Source organism: Myotis davidii, unplaced genomic scaffold (genome assembly GCF_000327345.1).
Source record: "Myotis davidii unplaced genomic scaffold, ASM32734v1 scaffold399, whole genome shotgun sequence".
In the NCBI taxonomy this organism is placed as follows: domain Eukaryota; kingdom Metazoa; phylum Chordata; class Mammalia; order Chiroptera; family Vespertilionidae; genus Myotis; species Myotis davidii.
The window spans coordinates 2,287,267-2,298,270 of record NW_006292094.1 but is presented as its reverse complement, the minus strand read 5'-3'; the positions used below and the strand labels follow the sequence as shown (position 1 = coordinate 2,298,270).

General features: G+C 47.4%; 1 non-coding gene across 1 annotated transcript in view; it reads right to left on the bottom strand.

Moving 5' to 3' along the window:
* Positions 1 to 8,830: 8,830 nt before the first annotated feature.
* LOC102761320 overlaps positions 8,831 to 11,004 on the bottom strand; it is an 18,550-nt gene continuing 16,376 nt past the window's right edge. The window contains exon 2 of the transcript XR_001514128.1: positions 8,831 to 9,304. This is a non-coding gene — a transcript (uncharacterized LOC102761320). The remainder of the gene's footprint in view (positions 9,305 to 11,004) is intronic.

Below are 11,004 nucleotides of genomic sequence, written 5' to 3'. Positions count from 1 at the left end.
GCCGTCCCCGCCACCCGCCACGCTCACCTTGTGGATGTTCGTTTACAAAGCGTTCACGCGCGGTGTTTTCTCTGATCTCGAACTACGCGGTTGGGCCTCAAGTGTCGGCATGCCCATTTTACAGTTTAAGGTCACTGAAGCTTGAAGGGGTCCACGGGAACAGAGGGCATTAATTTAAAGGGGGGCTGTATTGACTTTCTGCTTTATAAATGCCCTATCCATCTGAACTTCAGTCACTGAGAGACAGACCTTGCCTTCAGTTCGTTCGTTCGTTCGTTCATTCATTCAACTACTATTCATTGCGTTAGGCTGTCCCAGACACAGGGATCCGATTGTGTGCACCTTCAAGGGAGTGAGAGAACTGTACACAATTTCAAACCTTTCTAACACAGTGGTTTGAGGTCTTCTTGGGCTCCCTAATCCTACTAACAACAACAGCGATCCTTTATTATTGAACGTGTCCTATGGGGTGGGCTTATCACCTTATCTAGTTATCCCTACAAGCACGTGTACTGGTAATATACCAGTTTTCAGATGGAGAAATAAAAACTCAGAGGGATTAAGTTATTTGCTTAAGGTCAGGCAGCTAGTACATGATCCGGCTATCACAGCTTGTGCTTCCAGACTGCTCTTTAGACTTCTTAAGGTCTCAGACTTTGTATTTTGAGCACAGACCAGAAATCTGATCTTAGTAAGCATAGGGGATGTTGGATTACGGAGCAGAAACGCTTGGCCAGATGCCTTCAGGATGCCAGTTTTCTCTTAGGAGTAATTGCCTTTGAAATGCGGCTCCTCTGCACAGATCGAGGGAAGTAGAATAATGTCGATGTTAAAACTATGGACTTTGGAGTCAGAAAGACTTCTATAGATCACAAGCTTCAAAAGGGCAGGGTTAGCTGTTGTTTATCCTCTACCTTTCATGCCTGGCGGGTATGCAGTCATTAAATGCTGGTGGAATAACAACCTGGATTTGAATCCTTGCTCTACAATGTGTGAACCAGCACAGATTATTTGGTCTCTGTGAGGCTTCCATGTAAGTATCTCATGGGATTGAAGTGAGAATTAAGTGAAAAACATAATATAAAGCATTTACCATAGTACTTTGTATATAGTGAGCAACTAATAAATGATAGTATTACTAGATTATTTCAAGGACATCATTTAGAAGATCTGCTGTGGGCTAAATAGCAAGTAAGGATAGCTCTAGATTTAGCAGTTAACAGCCGCTAAAATAATGCTTTTGTACACAATAGTAGGGAGGTATATGTAGAAACCTAAGAGGAAAGTTAATCTCACCTCTCTCTCCTTCAAAATGCCATAGATTCTCAATACCCAATGAGAGAATAAGTATTTTCACTACTACCCAGGAAGTAGTATTTTAACTCTTACATAGACATTCTAATTTCTCATATCAACTAGAGTTTCGATTGAAATCCCAATTGAAAAACTAGGTTGGAAAGTTTGAGCCAGGTTCTCTTACTCATTCAATGAGATTCATGCATTAAATCTCCTTGGAATACATCACATACGATCCTCTCTTGTAAATACTATTTTTGGAAAAACTCCCAACAGATGGTTAGCTCTTCCACTGTTACACTGGCCTCTAGACAAAGACACTTTCACTGCCTCTACTGGGCAACAGTTCCTTGGGTCAAGGAGCCGCTCCGTTCTTCTCGCACAAGGCTCTACGCACTGAATGGGCTTACTAGTGAATTACAGTGGATTCCCGCCTTTGCATCTTCCGTTGTCTTGGAAAGGACAGAGTTTTGGCTAACAGAGACCTTTCCATCAAGGTTTGTTAATGACTGCATCCTGCTCTGAAGTGAATGAAATCACTGACTGCTCATTGATTTGTGTTTCTCTGGGTTTTATCCTGCCAGATTGTGCCACAGTCAAAGTTGGCAGGAAGCTGGGACTCTGGAATAGCACTGGCTTGAGGTTCAGGAGGCTCTTCTTGTTCTAACCACAAAGCAGTAACCCACTGTCATCACCAAAGTGTTTAACCTTGCTCCTGTAGAATCATTTACATACTGGGATAGCCTGAGTCAGGAAACTGTTTTACACAAACATGAGACAATGGGGAAACAAAGCAATACTTAGGACTCCATTGTATTCTTAAAGCTAAATTAATTCTTTTTTGATTAAGTAACATATACATGCCACAAAATTCAAAAGGTACAAAAAGGTATTCAGTGAATATTAAATTTCCCTCCCACCCATGTTCCCCTTCTCAAAAGCAACCACAGTTGCCCACGCTCTGTATCCTTCTAGAGATATTCTTTGTATATGGGACATTTCCCCCACTTTAAACCTCAGTGTATTTGGAACACTGTTCTTGGACCCAAGACCCCAATTTGAGCTTGACCAACTATGAGATTTGGGGTGAGGGGCTGGCCCTCTCTGTGTTCCGGCTTCTTCACTAGCAGGAATCTGGACTAGAACTGAATGTTCTCTATAATCCTTCTACTTGAACACTGAGCTCCTGAAAAAAATTAAAATAGTTGTCACAGGTCCTAACTTTTCTATGACCTAGAGTTTGCACTTTACGTTTCATTCTCCACTGTTCCCCAGACTAAGCCCTACCTACTGTTCATGCACCTGTCTTCTAAATGAGTGCTATCCTTTTGAATCTCAGTGTCTTCTTTCCAGACCCTGCTGGGCCGGTGTGATACATTAAGATCTCACAGCTTCAGAACTGAGATTAATTAAATCAAAGCTGGGAGATCTCCAGGAAAGCTGTGTCCTTCTGACACTTGTAAAAACTGCTTTCTTTCCTGAGCAGACTTTGCTGAGGGCGAGTCTGAATGGCATACTAATTGATGGCTCCCAGTTGGCACCCATCCCTCATTCATCTCTCCTAGAAGATATTCGTTGAGGAAGGAGGAAGGTCACATCTTCCCATTGCCTTAACGTCTCAAGAGGATACCATGTTCTTTCTGTCACAGCTCTGAGCTTCAGGCTCTTACTTCTCCCAGAAAGCACCAAGTTCAGTCCCAAACGCCCTTCCCTAGTCTATCACATACTTATTTAACCTGATTCCTCACTCTCCAGAACTAGCCCACCACGGGACAGGAGCTTAATAACAGCTTGTGGTCTGAATGCACAGATTAACATCCAAATCCTATTCACCCTCCATGACTCGAGATCCCACATCCTTCACAAAATCTATTGCTACTACATCTATTTCTGCTCTCATTAATCTTTCTTCTACCACCCAAGTGAGCCCTTAATGTACTCATTGCTCTTAATGTCCACATCATGTATGTTGGTATTTCCTCCATTAAATCAAGTTGCCTACACACTAATATATCCTTGGATTACGGAGGATCCGAGGTGCATCACTAGACAGCATGTGCTAGCCTGTGTTAAGTGATGAGCAGGGGAAGGGAAGTGAAAGAAATAAGGAAACGGACATTCTTGAGTGTCTAATGTGTACACGAAGACACAGCCCTGCCCTGGAGGGACTCAGAACCTCTCGAGGCGGACTAACATGGAAAGCCGACCACACAAGAGCGTTCATAAGAGGGGTGGCTCTGGCGGTTGTCAAGAACATGACGTGTATTTCAGGGCCATTTTCTTCCCTATGTATTTGGGTAAGTTACTAACCTGGCCTTCCCCCGATTTCTGTCATAACCGGCCTCTGAGGATTAAATGCAGGAGCTGCTGCATAACGGGTGCTCAACAGCATCGGTTCCCACCTTCCCTTTCTCCCTCCCAGGGGGGATGCGCCTGGAAGCTTCTGAGAAGAGAAGCAGCAGAGAAGGGAAAGCAGCCTGGCCGGAGCAGGTGGCAAGCCCTCAGACTGTTGTTGTAGGGCTCGCTGTCTTCAGCATTCCTATCCAAATGGTTTTCTTTTTCACTAGGACTGAAAACTTCTTGGAAAAACGAATGGTGTCTGTGGGTTCTGTTTTTTGGTTTGGTTTGGTGTCTGGTCAGTGCTGAGCTTAATGTGCAGTTGGGATCAGCAGCTCTGATAGCAGAGCAGGAAGCCGAGGGAGCGAGAACAATGTCGTGCTTGTTGTAGGAAGGGCTCCCGAAGGACAGGTACAATGAGACCTTCTCGTCAGCTTGGCCAGAAGTAGGACGATAAAACAGAAAGTGGAGGAACAGACTGATAAGAAGCAGGAACCAAGACCTGGAGCCGCGATAACAGTTTGCTGAACTACAAGTGGACACACACTCGGAAGGACCCAATCTGGGGAAAGCTGCGAAGCGGGGTTTCCATTACAGGAAGTAAACCCGTTCGGGCAGAGGGCTGAAGTGGGGAAGAGTAAAACTTCCACAGAATGGAGGCGAAGTCGGAGGGTCCTTTGTATCTAAGGCTTTCCCCCCAGAAATCCACAAGGCCGTAAATCCCCCTCATGCTGCAGCACAGCCAGGGATGGTGCCCACCAGTTCCGAGATGCCACCCTGTGTTCACCAAGCCCAGCCCCGCCAGGAGTGAGATGTGTAAGCGGGTGCGAGAGGCTGTACCTGCATTCACACTCCAGTCACCGTGAGACATAAAGCACATTAACACACCCGCACGCCAACTGTGGGTTCTATCCTGGTAGGAGGGGCAGTACCAGGGGGCCCCCACAACTCAGTGACCACCTGGGCTCCTGCTGGGCTGTCTGCCTTTCCACACACACCCTGAGGGCGGCTGCTACCTGCCAACCTGGGTGGTGTCACTCAGGCTCAAGCCAGGAGGGTTCTGGCTGCGGGAGTCCTGTGAGCTGACTGCAGCTCCTTCCGGCTGCCCCTACAACCAGCCAGCTCCACAGGAAGGCTGCCCTCCCACAGGACTCACTACAAACTTATCGAGCACCTACTTTCCTACTTTGTGCAAGGCTGCAGGGATCAAACGTTTGAATAAGCCAGAGATCCAGTCCAGCAAAGGGTTCTGCCATCTTGGGGGGGAACACACCTGTAAAGGACACAGTAGTGACGGCAGAAAAAGCAAAGGATGCTGTGGGAGCCCTGAGGGCCACAACCTGCAGAGTGTCCTCAGCCGCTGGCATCCTCCTGCTGGGAGCTGCCTGGGAGCGGGGAGGAGTTGGGGAACCTCATTACACAGGAGGAGGTTTAACCGGAGCGGCCTGAATGAAAGACATGCCGGAGCAGTCCGGAGCAGAAGAACAGCGGGCTTTTGCTAACCCAGGCAGCACCCCACCACGTGAACCCCCCGGGCTCCCACTTGTCTATGTGGGTAGAAGCCAAATCAATGCTCCCTTTTTATTTCAAGGTGCTGTCGTGATGAGCACCTATACAACAGGAGGCCAGTTTTATAAGCTGAGCGCTCTGCCCTCTACAATGGACACAGTTCATCAGAACTGCTGTGTGAACGTGCTAATTTTCATCGATTGAGAATAGCCTCAGTGTTTGAATAAATCTGACTTCACTTCCCCTGACCCTGAATTACTCTTTTCAGAAAAGGGGGTATGTATTATATTCTTGAAGGAAGTACTAACACTAATATTGCTTCCTGCCCCCTCCCTCCAAAAAAACCCAAAACCCACCATTTTTTTTTCCTGATTATAATACTAACACTCTTTGTGGAAAATTTGGAAAAAACACAAAGTTGTAAAAGAAATAATCATTATCAACATTTTGATCTATTTCCTGCCAGGATTTTTGCTATGTACGTAAGTTTAAAATCTCTTTTTTCCCTCTTAACATCATGTTCTATTATCTTTTGTTAGTAACTTTTACTGTTTCTTTTTTTTACTGAAGTGTTACATTTTCACTGGAGAAAATGCTGAAAAAAATATTAAAATCATCTGCAATTACCATCCAGAGGCAGCGTGAATAGTTTTGTTGTCTTTTCAATCTCTTTTCTAGGCATGTATTCTGGGGCAGGGGGAAATTATTAAATGCACCACAATACTCCTCTATTTGGATGTAGCATGACTTATAATAATCATCAGGTCAGTGATAAGGGTGGAGACACCATTATAGGTTTAAAGAAGAAAATAAAAACAATGACCCTGCAAACTACATCTTCAAAAGGCATGCCAGAAAGACTCCCATTCTCCCACAGGAACAGCTGGAACCTGGGAGGACATGGTCCTGACACTTAATCTCTGATTGTTTCTAAGAGACCCATCTCCCTGTCAGAGCTCAGGCCTGGAGCCTGGCACAGGCCTTTACTTTTTCTGTAACCCAAAACAAAAGGGAAACCAGAAGTAGAAGATGCCCACTCTGGGGCACATCTTTATAGAAAAGTACAAAAATAAAATTTAAAAAAGAAAGAAGAGGACTGTTATTAGGTCCGAGGGACTTTGTCATTTCTTTGGAAAATCCCCGTCGAGTGTAATTATAATTTACAAATCATCTTCACCATCAGCATCTCACTTGGTAACACCCTCATACAGCAGAAAGGGCAGGTATTATCCCCATTTTTATAGATAAAAAACTTAAGCTCAATAATGAAAGGATCTGCCCCAAGTCACACAGCTAGCGAGGGATGGAGTGAGATGCAAAGCAAGGGCTTCTCCTAGGCTAACGATCACCCCGAGAGGCCATGCCATGTCCACCTGGACGGGCTGTGCAGGAGGGACCTCTCCAGACCCCTTTCCAAGGGCCGGATGGAGCTTCTTCCCTCTGCGCCGGGCCGGCCCCAGAGCAAAGGAACTGCCAGAGAAACCGATTCCACCAGCAGCCAGGGCAGATGCTGGGCCATATTGTAACGAATGGGTCAGTTATGAGGGATTCGGTGAGGAGAAAATACACATCTGAATTTACCTAATTGCATTTAATATTCTCAAGCATTTCCTAAATGAGGAAACAGGTTGAGGGTTAAGTGACCCTGGGGGGGGGGGGGTTAGGGGAGAGGGAATTTTATTATGTCCCCCACACAAAATCTGAGTTGATTTCATCATTCCCTCATTTCAACAACAGCAATGTAGTGGGGTGGGGACAGACTCAGTACCTGGCCTCTAGGAACTTGCAACCGATCTTCCTGGAAGGGCTGTGATCTCCAATTTGGCTAGAAAATGAGCTCTTCTTCACAGGCTTTATGCTGAGGCCATTATGACACCACTGGGAGTCCCAGTAGGGTTTGGAGAGAACCCTCAAGGTTCGAGCCTGAACTGCTGCCTTATTAGGGCCTTTTCCCTCCCTAGAAAGCTCACTGCGCCGGACGTCCCTTCTGGGGGACGATCAAACCTCGCGGGCACAGCACCAGGCCCTCAGTGCTCCCGTCCCCGTGTCGTCAACACACTCACAGGAATCAGATTCCACCAAAGGGCAAGCAGGCCCGAGTGCAAAAAGCAGTGTAATCCAGTTTACTTCCCACTGTCTAGCTTAGAGCAAATGAAGGTAGAAAAAGGGATCAGTACAGAACGAGGCCAACGCAGGGATTTGGATCAGCCAGGGTTGCGACCTCTGCCTTCAACTGCGCCCTTGAACTGCAAATGTGTCAAACCATGGTCATGACTGAGAAGAGGCCCCAGCAGCCCTCCACGCCTGCGGGCTCCCTAGCAGCTACCGCCGATTCTGAAGTCAATACAGGCAAAAGCAACACTCAAAGGAAGGGCCCTACGTTAGGGACAGCATGAGGCTCAGATCCAAAACCATGGTGGGAGCTGGGAAGGTTTCACACTGACCCCCAGCGACAATGCACTGACTCGAGAATGCAGGTGCACAGCAGTGCTGGTCACACTTCCCTCCGAGGTCAGGCCTCAGAGACTGCGGCACCCTACGTGGCCACAGTAACCACCAGCACTGCTTCCTTAGATTACAAATACTGATTAAGGGTCAGTGAGTTGTTCTGATGGGGCTGAGACAGAGCTAGTTCCTAGCCACAAGTGAGTGAGGGAGGGTGGCAAGTGGGAAATGCTGTCGATCAGTGGTTCTCAACCTTCTGGCCCTTTAAATACAGTTCCTCATGTTATGATCCAACCATACCCCCCACCCCAGCCCTGTCCTCATCTGCGTCTAATGAGCTGTGCTGAATTGGGCAAATGATTCTCCCTGCCTGGGCTCAGATCCCTTACCTATGAAACAATGGGCTTAGCATATACCACTATGGTTGGTCCCTTTGGCATCAAGTAGTCAGTTTTATGCATTCCATGAAATTAGCTAAACAGGCTCCTTTGCTGGAAATGTAAAGTACTGGTATTGCCTAACGCTCATGAAAACTTCATGTTCAAAATGAAAGTAAAGAATGGAAAGAAAAAAATGAAAGCAGAAGAGTCATTTCAACTTGAAACTCCCTTTGGTTGTGAGACTAGCAAAGCAATGAGTTCCGAGTTTGGGAGGCATAGAAAAGTACAAACTGCAAAACAGGAAATCCATTCTTGGCTGGCTGTCAAAAAGCCTCGAGCTGGTGAAAACTTAGATCCATTTTAATGTCTAAAACGAAGAAAGCCCCCCAAATAGTGCATTAATGAGATGCTTGCTATCGAGAATTACTGCCCCTGTGCCAGGCTTTTTAAATCACTGAGTTTCTCCAGTCCTAGGTCTGAGGGTGTGATGGTACAATGAACCACCGGTTCCAAGTCGTCCCTGTGGCTGGTACCGACCTGCTACCTGCTCACCATCATACCCACTTTTTATGCACACTGGTTCTACGTAGACTGATCTTCCTCTTCAAATAGCATAACAGCTCTTGCACTTGCACAGACCACAGATTCTACATCTTTGATTCCTCCAGTGCTTTGGCTAGGGTAGGCCCTCAAATGCTTACTGAACAATTAAGAAAAGTACTTACCAGTCTCTTCAGGCACCTCAAACTACATGGCCACTGTTACCCATCCAACCTGAGTTCGAACTGCAAGGCCTTTGTTAAAGGCCTTATTTAGAGACATAGAAGCTTATAAAAATGAGCTTAACAAACACAAACACCAGATTTCCATAGAAAGCAGGAAAATAATTTATTCCAAAAGATGGCAGAAGTAAGAAATTCATCCTGAAAATAGACTTTGGTGTAGTTCTGTCGGGACAGATCTGCCCTTGAACATGCTCTCCTACGGCTGCTGCACTGGAGTCTCACTGTCTCGTGACAGCGTTTGAACACGTCACTGGTCCCGTGTCATGGGCAGGCAGGAGCCATCTTCAGGTCCACAGTCCCAGGAGAGTGCCGTGGTTCCAGAGCACCTTCTGTCTCAGGGGAGCGCATGAACTTTTGATGGCATGGGCACCGCTCAGATTAAGGAGGCACATAATTCATCAAAGTGTAAAAGGCTAACAGGAAAACACTGCACTGGAGAATAAGAGTCAACTGTGCTGTGGGTGTTTAAGGCAGGATGGCCAGGGCAGGCGAGCCAAGGAAGGCGGCCCAATGTGGAGGTGACTGCACATCTAGAGGAATTCTCGCCATGACCTGCAAAACAAAGCCGGGCTAGTCACTGGTCCCCCCGACCCCCCTCCCAACTCGCAGGAGGGCGCAGGCTGACGTCACCGAAGTCAATCAGGCCAGTCGCTTAAAACACCCAGGTGCTCAATGAACACTTGAGGGAGAAGTGGGCTCAGTCACCCTGCAAACTTGGGTAGGCGCTGCAGGGCTGTGACAAGAGGTCCCGTTACCAAGGACACCGCTACACTGAGGATCACAAGTAGGTATGACCGTGTCACAGAAAGAGGAAGAGCCAAGTGACTAAGACCGATCGTACTGGAATCTAATGAGTTCCCTTTGGTTTCAAGAGTCTGTTTTCCGTCCCCTCTCACAGCAAGGAAGCGAGGCTCCCGCAGCTGTCCTGTGAGGCTCCTAAGGAGCGCATTCCTCGTCCTCGGAGCTTGAAGGTGCTCCTAGCGGGCTCCCTGTTCTCGCCACAAGTGTAGGTGACAAATGTGAGTCTTTTTTGCTAGAAGCTTCAAGCTGCAACCCCACCTCTGCAGAGCCAGTAAACACCCAGACCAGGCATCTTCCCACATCCAACTGCTAACGTGGCCGCGGAAACGCCTTTTGTAAAGCATGTTTTATAACACTATATAAATAAAGCCACATATGCTACTTCTGAAGTGAAAAAACCAAGGAAGAGAAAATGTCCTTCAGAGGCAATTTCCACACACGGCTGAGCTGGCGGTAAGAGAACGAGCTGGTTATGACCACAGTTTGCCAGAACGTTGAGGGTAAGCGCAAGCGGGAGGGGCTAGTTACATTTGGATGAGGCATGGCTGTGGCATGCAGGTCTGACAAGACTGAAGGTCAAACTGCGCAGAGAGAACTGATGGGCCCTTGAGGCTCTCCAAGTCAGTGGGCGGAGCCAGGAGGATCCACAGTGCAGAGTGGCTAAGGCTCCCAAGGCCGGGGCTCCAGGCGCCCAGAAGCAGACAAGAGACTGGTGCAAGCTGGGGCAGCGCAACCGCCCTGGGTGGTGGCAAGCACCAGGCTGCCGGGACACCCTACGGCAGGTACATTCACCCCAAGGTGGACCAGAGGACCAGTTTACCATGTAGCAGGAAAGAACCACAGCAGGTGCAGAGGGGCAGTTCCGGAGCCAGTGGCTCTTGTAGCCCTTCCTCCCCCACCCCACCCTCCCAACTCTCCTCCCATCTAAGGAGCGTCTCTCTCCTCCCCCAGCCAGCAGCAGGGCTCCTCTGCGCAGACCTGAGCTCCAGGCCCAGGAGGAATTTGCTTGAGGATACTGAAGGGTGGGTACAGATGCCCTGTCTGGTCATTTTCTAGGAAGAACATATTCGTTGGACTCCCCAACGTTGAGGCCTTTTTGGACAAATAAATAATCACGAAATGAAAAAGTAGGTCTTCAATTTTGAAAAACCACAAAGAAACCGGGAGTAATTTTCACTCGAGCTCAATGATAGCCAATTTAAGATAAATGTGAGTGAGCATTATGTTAAATGGAATACACTTAGGGTTTGCTTTTCGAGTGAATTAAGGAAGCCCATATTCTAATCATCTCTCTGATTAGACTGGGATGGGGGAGGGGAACCCCACAAAGAGCCCACGCCGTCGTTTTAGAAAATAAGGAGATCACTAAGGCCACTTTCAGATAAAACTGAGAATGACGATAACATCAAAACACCAAGGCAGACTAGGAAATCTGTTCAGGGAAGGATGAG